The sequence below is a fragment of the Elephantulus edwardii genome, unplaced genomic scaffold, assembly GCF_000299155.1.
Source record: "Elephantulus edwardii isolate Elephantulus edwardi_28Jun2011 unplaced genomic scaffold, EleEdw1.0 scaffold00225, whole genome shotgun sequence".
Taxonomy (NCBI): domain Eukaryota; kingdom Metazoa; phylum Chordata; class Mammalia; order Macroscelidea; family Macroscelididae; genus Elephantulus; species Elephantulus edwardii.
This window is the reverse complement of record NW_006399975.1, coordinates 1,799,900-1,814,110: the sequence shown is the minus strand read 5'-3', so window position 1 is coordinate 1,814,110 and position 14,211 is coordinate 1,799,900.

The window sequence follows — 14,211 nt, the reverse complement described above, 5'->3', positions numbered from 1 at the left end:
ATCTACTAAATGGGATCAGACATATATATCCTCTCTGAGTCTCAAATTCTCATCTGTAAAATGTGATGGTATCATACAACCCAATCAGTGGTTGTGAGGACTGATGCAATAAAGGGAAAGTGTACCGGATGCTGTAGATCTCCTCCACCATCTCATAATCATTACTATTCTCTGGTGGCCTTGTGGTAAGTATCTGCGCTGGAATCCCAGAGGCACACAGTTCAAATCTCCCAGCTACTCTGCAGTAGAACGATGGACAATTTCCTCCCATGAAATTTAAGGCCCTGAAAACCTGCTGGACGGTCAGCTATGGGTAGGTTCTGACTCGATGGTACACAACAACAATTCTTGAAAGAGCATAGATAGGAGGAAGATACAGAGAAGACCCCAAACCAAGTCTGCTAGTTGTTATTAGGTGGCACTGAGTCAAGTATGACCCATAGAGACCTATGAACAACAGAAATGAACCCTGTCCTATCCGGTTCCATCCTCATACTTCCTGACACACAGGAGCCCATTGCAGCGGTCACCATGTCAATCCACGTGGTCGAAGGTCTTCCTCTCCTTCGCTGACGCTTCACCCTTCCAAGCATCTTGTCCCCTCCAAGGAGTAGCCTCTCTTAGCAACATGCCTGAAGTATGTGAAGTGAAGCCTCATCATCTTTGTCTTCAAAATGTACTCAGGTTGCACTTTATCCTAGACATACTTGTTTGTTCTTTTGGTAGTTCATGGGATGTTCAGCATTTTTCTCCAACACCACAGCTCAAAGGCATCAATAATTCTTCTGCAGTCCTTATTCATTGTTGAGATGCAAGTGATCAGAAAGATGAAGGCCTGAGTCAGATGCGCCTTAGTCCTCAAAATGACATCATTATTCCTCAAGAATTTGAAGAGGTCCTTAACGGCAGACTTCCTGACTTCCTGACTGTTGGTATCAAAGATGTTAATTGTTGATCCAAGTGAAGAGAAGTAAAATGACTTTCGCTAGCTCATTAGCTACTATATGCAAACTTCCCTACAATTAATCTTTAACTAATTACTTTGGTTCAGCATTTTATGTTGAAAACAGAGAACTGAATCTTCTAGCTAATATTGTGGCAAAAGGATTACACATACTTCCTATTTACCCTTCAAAGAGAGTAATATTATCTCTTTCTATAAATCCCTTGTTTGTTGTTGTCCAATGCAGCTACATGATGGCTTCTAGGAGCAGTCACTTTCTCCATGGAATTATCAACTCCCCAGTCTTCCACACTGACTAAATTAGCACTGCTTAGTGCTAGGGAGATCATATTCCCTCCTGATTCCCTCTGATACTGAAACCCATAATTTTAGATCAATTAAAGGCTGGTTACAAAAATAATCAATTGATATTTAACTCACTTAGTCAGTAATCATTCTGCTTTCGCTTCGGAGTCTCCCATGGTAAACGATTTGCTGTATTTTGAAATTCACAACAGGCCTTCTGAAAAGCAAAATAACTCATAGACTTTCTTTCCTCCCTTTCTTTATTAGAGAATGTGATATTTACATCTATTTTTAGCATTTAAAGTTTGAAGTTAATGGCCACAAGAGGGAATAAAAAGCAGCTGCAATTGTTAAGTCCAGTTACAAAGAAGAATGTGCCAGAAAACACTGGGTGGTTTGTGTTGTTGTTGTTGTTGTTGTTGTTGTTTTTCTTTTTTTTTTCCCTGCAGCATAATATTATCTGAGACTTAGATATAATGTGGTAACTTTTACAGTAATAAAATGTCTGAAGTAATTATCTAAGATATTTTATTTCAACAAGAGGGAAGATATATTCAGATATTTAAGTAATAAACCAGTGTATAAGCAACTTCTCAGAAGATAACAGGAGATGATGGTAAGACCACCTGAAGTTAGGTCACTTTAATTTTAATTCAAATAGTTTATAGCCCTCAGACTTTACACACATAATTTAAATCTGCAACTTTTTCACCTTAAAATGTTAAGGGTTGAATTCTGTCCACCCGGAAACATTTGTTGTAACCCTTAGAAAAAAAAAGACATCAAGCTGAGAAAGATGGAGAGCCAGAGAAAGAAAGGAAGATCCTTAAAAGACGGATCGACACAGTGACTGTCACAGTGAACTTGAGCATTTGAGAAATGGTGAAGATGGTGCAGGATAGAGCAGGGTTCAGATCTGTTGTCACATGATGGTATCCAATAACAACAGCATCTTTGTGGATGGTGCAGAACTGGGCAGTGCTTTATGCTGTTATATATAGGATTGCTACGAGTTGTAAAACAACTAACCAGTACCTAACAACAAGCTAATAGCAATCCCTGTGGAAGGACTCCTGGTGGCAGTGTTCACATTGGCTCTTCTCTACATGGTGTACTTTTCATCCAGTTATCCACATAGCAAACTTACTCCCTCATCATCTTCAAGTCTTTGTCCACCTTCTCAAAAAACTGTCTCCATTGATCGCATCTATTATCGTCTAAAATACAGTTTTTCAATTTGTGGTGATAAATGTTATTTTTGGTTTCCTTATTGCAAGATCTGCACAGGCAAAAATAGTTATTTGTTTTGTTCACAGCTGTATCACTTTTGCCTAGAATATTGTCTGACAAATAGGAGAGTCTCAATAAATACATCCTGGGTGTATTCAAAGAATGAATGTGAGAAATGCATTCTGAAGGCCTTGGCCAATGAACAGATTTTAGACTGCCACTCAAACTATTTTTAGACAGTAATGGCCAATTTTATCATTTTTTTCCGCAAAAGCACAGCATTCTACTTCTGTTATACTTAAAATACATACCTACAGATCATTTTATGTGATTGATAACAATTAAGGAAGTTTTGATGACCCAGGGATTTAAAATGTTCTGTATAGTTCTACCTGACTAGCTGCTTCACAACAGAAAGTTAAATTGCTTATGTAAAAATTTCCTGCCTTGAAAATTCTATGTGTCAATTCCACTCTCTCAGTAGGCTCACTCTAAGTTGGGATCAACTCTAGGACAATGGTTTGAATTTGGATTTTGGGTACAACTGAGAGCCAATCAACAATTTATAATGACATAGTGACTGTGACCATGGGCTCAAGCACAGCAACTATTGTGAAAGTAATATAAGACTAGGTGATATTTTCTGTTACTCACAATGTTTCTGTAAGTTGAAGCAGATTCAGTGGCAGCTAAAACCAAAAAGGGTCCTGCTTGATTTCCCATTACTCACAAACGTTAAGTCCCCTTTGCTTCAAGGAAGCTCACTATCACTCCCAAAGCATGCCTTGTTGACTGCCACTCAGTGGTATACCTCAGGACATTTCCACCTCAAATAGAAATCATAAGAAATGCTTAACTTCAGTGCTCATCTACATCACCTTTGTTCATCTCCTTCCAGGCTGAAACTCAAAGATACAGAAGACTTTAAAGTGTCTTCTTTAAACTTAAACACTCAAAATGATCTACCCTGGCTGAAGAAGTAGCCCTTTTTACCTATTCAGTCAGAATGCAGAATATGGAGGATGAAAGATTCATTCTTTGCTCTTTCATAATCCCTGACTCTATGCATAATTATTATTATGTACAGTATTAGCTAATAAATGTTTAAGACCTTAATGGGAGGGTGACCAGCTTATTGCTATCTGGGATACTCCCAGACCATTGTTTCTTTGTTAGGTATTAATAGTAACTTTCCTTCTAAAGCCAGTGCTATCCTCTCCTCTTTTCTCCATCCCAGGAGCCTCAGAATAGTAACTGTGCTCTTACTTCATAATTTTCTGTATCTTCCTTGTTGACATCAGCATCCACATAGATGCCCTTGGGCCAAGCTATCTGATCATTTCAATTTGAACAATTTTCAATTACATTTCATTTATGTTATCAATGAGTCTTTCTATAGATCATCATAGTGCAAGTAACTTACCTTTACATTTTAAAAACTTAAAATGCAGCTTGGTAATCCACCCCCTGGTTAACCCACCCCACGATTTCCTAGTGAACTAACTTACCTTCTTCATACTTTCTCTATTTCCTTGTTTCCTTTTTCTTCCTCCTCACCCTTATCTCCTAGCCTACTAGGTCCCTCTCAGTCTCATTTGATCTTTCTGTTATCCTTTGAGGCACTTTTTTAACTGGGTTCTAATTCATTACAATTCATCTCAACATTAAGAAAACAAAAATTCTCACCACTGGAGTAACAGCCAAATCATGATTGATGATTGATAGAGATAAGACTGAAACTGTTTATGAGTACATCTTACCTGGATCCACAATCAACACAGGTGGTATCAACAATCAAGAGATCAGGAGACATATTGCATCAGGAAAGTCTGCAGACAGGACCTCTCTAAATTACTGAGGAGCAAAGATGTCAGTTTAAAGACTATAATGTGCCCGATTCAGGCCATGGTTTCCCAATAATTCTCTATGAATCTGAGAGCTGGGTAATGAATGAGGATGACAGAGGAATTATTGATGCCTTTGAGTTGTGGTGTTTGAGAAGAATACTGAATATCCCATGAACTGCCAAAAGAATAAACAGGTATGTTTGGAGAAAGTACAGCTCCTTGGACATAAAGATGACAAAGCTTCTCCTCGCATACTTTGGTAATGTCATTAGGAGAAGCTTCTCCTTAGAGAGGGACATCATGCTTGGAAGGGTGGCTGAGCAGCAAAAGAAAAGAAGACTCAATCAGATGGACTGACACAGTAAATGCTGCAATGTGTTTGAGTACATCAGAGATTATGAGGATGGCACAGGATAGAAAGTGTTCAACAATGACAACAAATCACTTCATACTGTCTCTAGGCAGAGTACAAACAAAAAACAACTTAAATTTAAAAGCCAGGTAAAGCTGATGTTTTCTTTATCTCAATACCTAAAATCCATACCAAGCTGAAGTTGTTCATGAATACTAATCTCTGACTTGATATTCTTATAAATATGACTGGATGATAACTAAAAAAAGTCATTTCCCTAAACTGATGTAAAAAATATGAATTACAACAACTCTCACAATTGTTATTATTTATATTCATTTATCCCTAGTAGATTATGAGTTTCTCTAAGACAGGAAGTATAATTATTCTACTATCTCATTAACTTGTAGTAGGGATCATTAGTAGTGCTTGTCATGTGTGGGTCAAGCTACATTCATAGCACAAAGAATGAACTTCTAAGTGGCAGTTGTTTAAATTTTGAACTTTGTTATTTTTCTGGTTACAGAAATAATCTGTAGTAGCCTTTATTTTCACTATTGTTACCAATTTTTTCAAAGACATTATCCTTTCATTTTGGTAATAAAACTCTCTTTGAGTTTATTTAAATAATTCTCCACTGATGGATATATTCTCACACATTCATTCTATACAGACACACACTAATTCATCCTTTCAGAGTTGGAAAGACTTGTGAAAACCCTCCAGTCTTATATTCTATGCTTCAATTCCCTCTAAATGGTCCAATCAATGGCCATTCAGCTTATGTTTGCAGTATAATAAAATTTCTAATAAAAAAGACATTCGTTGATAAATTTTTCTGAGATCTAACTAAGCAGTGAGTACTGTACTACAAGTTTTACAGGTATTTTAGTGTTCTTATTTGAACAGATGAAGACACCAAGACTTAGTAACTTGCCCAGTTGGAAGTTAAACCAAGGTATCTGGCCTCAAAGTTAGAGTTCTTATTAACTGTGCAAGATGATCCTTGACTGTGACAACATGTGAAGAATACAAACTTGGGTGCAGGCAGACCTAGGCTCTTCCTCCACCTCGGCTCTTGGAGCAACTTTTCCTTATATGTACTGTGAAGAGTAACAGCATGGAGTCTGCAGTGATATGTACTTGCTAATGTTAACGTTTCTCTTTCTCCTCTTCGCTCCCGGAATGAGGACTTCACTCTTTCTGAAGCAGCACATTCCAACTCTGCAGTTTGGCTGTTTTGTTCCATATCCCTTAAAAACAAAACTCGTATCCCAGGGTTCCCTTCAGAGAGCTTCCTGCTCCACTCTCTCAAGCATTAAGAATGGCTGTCTTCTTAAAAACAATGAAACCATTTTTCTTTTACTTTTCCAAGAGGGTAGTGTACTGGGGCGGGAGGGTTGGGAGGGAAGAAAAGTGAATGACTGGAAATCCAAAGACTCCAACTTTTCATTGAAATTAACAATTGCTGTTGTTGTTATGTGCCGTCTAGTCTCTGGTGACTCATAGCGACCCTATGTACAACAGCCCTAAACTCTGCTCTGTCCTGTGCCAATCGCACTGTCTCTGACACACCTATCATCGTTACCCCGGTCACTGAGTCAATCCACCTCATAGAGGGCCTTCCCCTCCTGTGCTGTCCCTCCAGCCTACCAAGCATGATGTCCCTCTCCAAGGACTGGTCCCTCCTTACAACATGTCCAAAGTATGTCAGACAAAGCCCCAGAATTCTTGTCTCCAAGGAGCTGCCCAGTTTGACCCTTTCCAGGATGAATCTGTTTTCCTAGAAGTCCATGGTACCCTCAATACTCTTCTCTAGCACCTCAGCTCAAAGGCATCAATTCTCCTTCTATCCTCTCTAGTCACTGTCCAACTGTCTGATGTGTAACAGGTGATAGCAAAGAACATGGCCTGTATCAGAGGCACCTTAGTCTCCAGTGAGATACTATTGCTCCTCAGTACCCTGGAGACGTCCCTAACAGCAGACTTTCCCATGGCAACACGTCTTTAATTTTCTGGCTACTGGTGCCAAGAGTGTTGACTGTGGAAAGCTGTGAACAATGTCAATCTTTTCACCATCCATCCTGATGCTATTGGTCCAGTGGAAATTAATAATAAATTTAAAAAAATATGAGGGGGAAATAAAAGAATGGCTGTCTTCACCAGAACAGCTTTCCAACAACCCATGTAACACTCAATTTTTCTCAAGCTCACCACTCTCTCCTCTAGCTTGAATCTTCCTGCCTCTTCAAACACATGATGTAGTTGAGTAACACGCAGTAACATCTGCCAGCCCACACAAAAAAGGAAAAAAAAAACAAAAACAAAGCCAAACAAAACCCCTAAATCCACTGTCATTAATTATATGGAGCCTGACTCACATAGACCCTATAGGAGAGAGGAGGACTGCCCTACAGGCTTTTCAAGGCCGTAAGTCTTTATAGAGCCAGACAGGCAAACCTTTCTCTGAGCGGCTGGTTAATCTGAATTGCTGGCCTTTCAGCTGGCAGACCACGCTTAGCCAATATGCCTTCATAGCTCTTTGCAAGAATACCCAGGTCTCTTACAAATTCTCAGTACCACGGTGTGGGCATTTTCCAGGGTTGGTGGTGTTTCCTTCTCTCCAAAATGGTTTAAAAGATAAGACCGCTCCATTGTTTTACTAACAAATTGAACTTTACAAGGTAGCGTGAGTGTGCATGTGGGGTGGGGAGGAAACCCTACTTCCTAGGACTGCAAAAATGGTAATGGCAAACGAATGGGGATTTTTTTTTAAAAGAGTCTTGAATCCTGAAGGCTTGTCTTACTCTTTTAACTAGAAAGTTTGAGTCTTGATCCATTAATCCAGAGCTAATAAATGTCTGGTGGCAATTTGCCAGTTTGAACTCACAAGTGCAAGCTTATTCATTATTAGGAAGTAGTGATCTCTGTGGGGAAATGCTTGCAAACAGGATTAGCAGAGCAAGGGGAGGGCAAAGCCTTTGGTGAAAAATGTGCCCATTCCTAATCAATGGCCAACAGCTTTCTTGCTGCAATGAGTTGCAAAAAGCAAATGTAGCTCAAGGATCTTTTTGTTCATCATTTGCTACAGCAGAGGATTTACTTTAACATGGGCTAAGTCAGGATTTCCAAAACTTTGCCAATTAAAAATCCCCTGACAGAACTAGCCAGTAAATTCATATCAGTAGGAGACTCGGAATTAGAGTTTATAAAAACAACAACACAAAGCCTCAAAATGTAGCTTAGGTCTTTTGTTTTGCTGTTTTCTATTCATGCACAGTTAGATTTTTCTCTTCTCGTTGCCACTGAGTCAGAACCCACTCCTAGCTGACCTTCCGTTCGTTTTCCGAGCATATAAATCACGTAAGAGGAGATTGTCCATCTTTCTCCCACTGGTGGGTTCAAACTTCCAGCGAGAATTAGCAGCACAACTCCATGTGAACTATGCCACGAGAGCCCTCTGAATACTTAGATTCTAGTTTATAATGTTCCTATCTAGAAAAACAAACAAAAATAAAATTGATTCCAACTCAGAGCCCCCGCCCTCCTCGTAGAATAGAGAATTACCTATCAAATTTCTGAGGTTCTAAATCTATACAGAAGACTGCCTCAGCCTTCATGCATGGAGTGACTGTTGAGTTCAAAATCACCAAATGCTTAATTCAATTAAATATAAGGTTTAATCCATTGTACTATTAAGACTCCTAATAGCTCCACATTTGCTTTAACATAAAAAGAACAGGTCTCCTCAGATTATCGTGAGCTCCCAGCCCACAGATAATAATCTCTGAATTTCCAAGCCACAGACAACCCTCCTTGAGATTCAGGTACCCACTACAAGGAATGAGAAGCCTAAGCTAGGCCACTGGTCTCAAGGACACTTACGTGATCATCTCTTAGCTAGTTCTATAGGTATATTGTTCCAGAAGAAATTATACCTGATAAGATATGGTATTGCAAGACTTCAGCAGTGGAGACAGACAGGCTGAGTTTCAATCTGAGCTCTTTACTTGGAGTGATGGTAGCGAGTCCATAAGGAATTCTTCAGGTAGCCCAAAGGCCATGACTCCCTGGAGGTTCAAATCTACCAGCCACACTGAGGGAGAAGGATAAGCAATTTCCCCACAACAAAAGAAAGCAAGAGAAAGATAAAAACTTGTGTAATATAATTTGACGGCCCACAACCTCTTGGTTTCCTGAGTCTGTATGTGTTATCATTATACTGAAGGCACTACCAGACTTAGAGTGCTTTCTACATTTGTGTACAGAAGAGAGCTCTGGAAAGAGATACTGAAAACCTGGAATCCAGTTTTGATGCTGTCATTAATAAATGAAGGTACTTTAAACAAATGATTTGTGGTATTTTGTTAGTGATAGCCCCAAGAAACTAAAAAAGAATCCACAGTGTTATAAAAGAGAGGATTCAAGTGTTCCCTTTACTGAATATTGGCTCTGTGACTCTCACAGTCACTTAGTCTCTCTGAGCACACACATAAAGTTTTATCACATGTAAATAAGAATTACAATTGCTACCTTGTAAGTATGGCAGGAAGGAACAACAAGGATTGTACAAAGTGCTTAGCAAACAAAAAATGTGTTTTTAAATAGAATAAAAATCTTTCATAAAGAAAACAAAAATAAGTCTTCAAATATCACATTATCAGAAATTTAAAATCTCAGTCTTTTATATTCTTCCAAAGCATTAATCAGATATAAGCAATTGTTAAATAATTTATATCAGTTCAGGAATGGTCTCAATCTAAATGATGCTACATTGTCTCCCTAATCGAAAGCTTCCCTGAAGTGGTTAAATTCTGAGATGGAGCAGAAATCCATGTGGGTGAGCTGAGCAACCTCCTGGGAGCACTAAAATGATTCCTGAATAATTTTCAAACCTAATTGTATTTGCACTTCCCACAGCTTTAAAGCCAAATAAAAATTCATTAGCAAACAAGCAGAATCCTGCCAGGATCTCATGATTTATCATGTGAAATATCATCATGCATAGTAAGATGTGGGTTTAACAGACATATGTTAGAATTTCTCATGATTTACCTGTTCCCACTGAGGAAGACCGGCCAGAAAGAGTCAATTATCAGGCCTCCTGGATTTGAGCTGATAAACTCCTGATGGACAGGTGTGGATTTCATCAGGAAGAATCATTAAAGAATTCCCAAATAGTAAAGAAAGGTACTTTGAACCACAGCATATAGGTGGTGGCAACAGTTAATACACCCCAGTACTAACGGGCAGCTCTGGTGGCCTTGTGGCAAGAAGCTGCGTGGCAATATCGAAGCCATGCAGTTCAAATCCACCAGCTGCTCTGCGGGAGAAGGACGGGCAATCTCCTCCTGTGCGATTAACCCTCTGGAAACCTGCTGGAGGGGCAGCTATGAGTCAGTTCTGACTCGATGGTACACAGCAACAACAACAGAAAGACGCTCTGGTGGCCTAGTGGTAAAAGTTGTGCTGAAATTTCACAGGTGTGTAGTTTGAAACCACCAGATGCTCCGAGGGAGAAGGATGGACAATCTCCTCCCATGATATTTACTGCTTCTGAAAACCTGTTGGAAGGTGGGCTATATATGGGTCAGTTCTGAGTCGATGGTGAACAACAGCTAAATGAAAGATTGGAGGTTTGAATTCACCCAGAAGTATCTCGGGAGAGAAAAAACCCACGAGATCTCCTTATGAAATCTCATCTATTGAAAACGCTGTGAGCACCTTTGTACTCTGACACGTGAGGATCCCCATATCATAATGGGCTCCAAGACAATGGTCTTAGGCACCTCACACTTTCTCCCCCAGGGGGCAGTATTTAGTGCAGAATCCTGAATACCAGTAAACTAAAATTACAAACAACAAATAAAAACCCCTAAAGTCTCCACATATGCTTCCAAGTAGATTCCAAATCATCATATCGTGTTTCTGAGGCTGTCAGTCTTTATAGTTTGAGAGGAGATTGCCTCTAAATTCTCCAAAGGAGTGGCTGGTGGATTAGAACCAGTAACTTTTTAGATAGCAGCCCAATCTGTAACATACCATACCACCCAGAAGAATCCATAAAGTTTTATATCTGTTATCCCATGTCCTCCACAGTCTAGCTCAGTTGTACAATCACATCCAGGCAGAACCAGAGGAGTGAGTACAAAGCCAGAAACTGAGAACACAGGAGGAGGAAGAGTAAAACGCTGGCAACTTTGCTAATTTATGGCAGCCCCTGGTCTAAGATGCCTCGTGGTCCCAGATGACTGAGGCGTACCCATTGGAGAAGACTCACGTTAGTTACATCGTCAGTTCACTCAAATATGGGCTTGTCTGGCATGCCTGAGCGATCCACATCTATGTTTCAATCCAAACTACTCTAAAATGTTGGATGATTATAGTAGTTAACTTCAGATTCTAAAGTCTGGCCACATCTCTGCTAAGACACCTTCCCAAGACAAATTACTTGTTAGTTTCCTCTATCTGAAAAGTGCAATGAACAATATAATAATCACCTTGTGAGGTGGTAATAACAATTATATGAATCATCAGAGTAAAAAAACCTCCAAAACAGCAAAGCAGTATCTATTGCACTGTAAGTGCCCATTATTGTTATTGCTGTTGTTATTATACCCACCACCAGACCCTTTGTCATAGGCCACCAGAGCTCCCTAATTATATTTGACAAAGCACATTTATAATTTGGGAATACATGTATTTATATTTTGTTAAGTACTGTCAAGTTGCCTGCAACTCATAGTGACCTTATTATGGACAATAGCTCTGAACCCTTCCCTATCCTGAGCCAATTTCATCATCTCTGAAGCACCTAATCCCATTATACCAGTCACTGAATCAATCCATCTCATCCAAAGTTTTCCTCTCCTACGCTGTCCCTCTACCCTTCTGAACATGATGTCCTTCTCTAAGGACTGGTCCCTCCTGGCCATGTGCCCAAAGTATGTAAGACATAGCTTCAAAATTCTAGCCTCCAACGAGCAGCTTGATTTCACCCTGTCCAGAACAGGATATTTTTTCTCTTGGCAGTCCATGGTATGTTCAACATTCCTCTCCAGCACCACAATTCAAAGGTGTTGATTCTTTTTTTTAATCATCCGTAGTCACTGTCGAGCTCTCTGATGTATAGTAAGTAATTGTAAAGATGATGGCCTGGATCAGGTGCACCTTAGTCTCCAGACTGACAGTGTTACTCTTCTGCACTCTAGAAAGGACAGCAGATTTTCCTAGTGCAATCCATCTTTTGATTTCCTGACTGCTGGTACCTGAAATGTTGGTTATGGAACTAAGGAATCTAAAACTGTTAACAATCTCAATCTCTTCACTATCTATCATGAAGCTCTCAATTGGTTCAGTGACAAGAATCTTTGTTTTCTTAATGTTGAGCTTCAATCCATATTGAAGACTGCAGTCCTTGACCTTCTGCAGCAAATGTTTCAGGTCCTCCTCAGTTTCAGCAAACAAGATGGTGTCATCTACATAATACAGGTTGTTGATGAGTGTTTCGCCAATCCCGTTGCTACATTCCTCCTCATAAAATCCAGCCACCTGAATGATCTGTTCTGCATATAGATTGAAAAAGTATGAAGATAGGATGCATTCCTGATGCATACCTTTCCCAAACTATCCAGTATTTCCTTGCTCTGTTCTGACTACTACTTCCTTGTCCAAGTATATGTTTTGCATGAGCAAAATTAAGGGTTTTAGGATTCCCATTCTTCTTCTCAAGGCTCGACCCAACTTGTTCTGCAAACAGCAGTCACCTATGTATTCCAGCCAAGAATCTTTCATTCTGACAGATGGGCTCATTTGTACTAGGTTTATAACATGTAATCGATAAGAGCGCCCTGTAACATAGCAGGTGCTTCCTACATGCCAGAATCCTAACCTGTATACATTTGCTGTCTTGAGTTTTATATGCTCCATAGTCACCATGGTCACTTGGGCCAAGAGCAACACCAACAACATGAAAACAGCTGCAGGGGATCTGGAGTGTGCACCTGGAAACAAACCACTCCTTTAGCCTGTATCATCACAGGTGAACATTTAAACAAAAGGTTCATGGATTTCCATGTGTCAAGAAATGCAGAGCTCTAATAAGCTCTCCCAGACGGATACAATGCCATGTGCACTACCAATTAGATTTCACTTACCCAAAAGGCAGACTAATCACAAAGTCTAAAGTAGACAATGATGGGCTAATCTTGGCACCGAAGAAACCACTTGTGTACTTTCAGCCAGTTTGGAGAACACTAACAAAGCAGGGTCAAATTTCTTGTATTTGCAAGTAGAACAGGTGAAAATGGAAGCAGTGACAGCTGGTAGGGTGATTATTCACAGAAACTCCCGATTCAAGCAGGAGTAAGTCACATAAAAGGGGGGGAAAACCCAAAATTAAAACACAAAACCTCCCCAAAAAAGCCCAAAACATTTGGCCCTTGAGGTCTGTGATGAGGAGCAGATGGACATAATCAATTATCTAAATAATTCAGAAGGGGGGAAAGGCTGCTTTCACCTGAATTATCCAGATAATTTTATGAAGCCATAGTTTGGATAAGGATTTCTTTTTAATCTAAAAGGAACTGTTTATATTTCCCTGGTTTGTCTAATAATTTCCCTCTATGCTGGCGGACCTGGCTTATACAACTATTCTAACCATGGGGGCGACCAGGCTTGCTAGCCGTCCTTTTACATTTGTACTTCAGGAAAGAATTGGTTTCAAGCCGAGCCCCTTTTTTCCCATCCTTTGTGTACTGGTAAGCTTTTCCTCTGAAAATAAACTGGGCTGGCTGTCCCTTTGATCCCATTGTGTGATTCTATCTCGTTCATCAAGCTTTGGCACCTGACCTGTTACAAGGGTATAGAAAATAGTACAATTTGATCATTTCAAAGTGCCGGGTTTCTACTTTAAAAAAAAAAAAGATATTTGACAGCCACTTTTAGATCCACTTGCTTATCTGGGTTGGATTTTAACAAATTTTTGTGAAAGCATGCCATTTATGTGCCAAAATTGGGAAAAAATGCACAATGGGAACTTCATATACCATTGAATATGGCTTGAAACATCCAAGTCTACAGCAAAGACTGACAGAAAGAGAGTTTCATCATATCAGTGTTGCATCAGAAAATTACTCCAGCCTGAGTTTCTACCCCTTGAAATAAAGGTGGCCCCCACAGTTGGGGTTCAAGCTCACTGTTATTTTCCAGCACAGAGAAATGAATGTAACTGCTTCCCCTTCCAATCATTGTGTGGGGAGATTAGAAGTGACACAGATGTATCCTTGGCCAGAAACCTCTTGGCTCCACCTTCATCAAGGACGATTGATCAGCTTTTACTGATTACAGGAAATGGCTGTTAACTGGGTGAATAAATAACACATCTGGAGGCAGAGGTCTTAAGATGATTCTGAGCTCCTCCCCTCAGACTTTCCAGTGGAGTGAGTACCTTCTTCCATCAGGAGACACTTTCATCACCCACCCTTACCTTTTCATCAGAAATAGATAAAGATCCTTGTCACTTCAGCCAACAA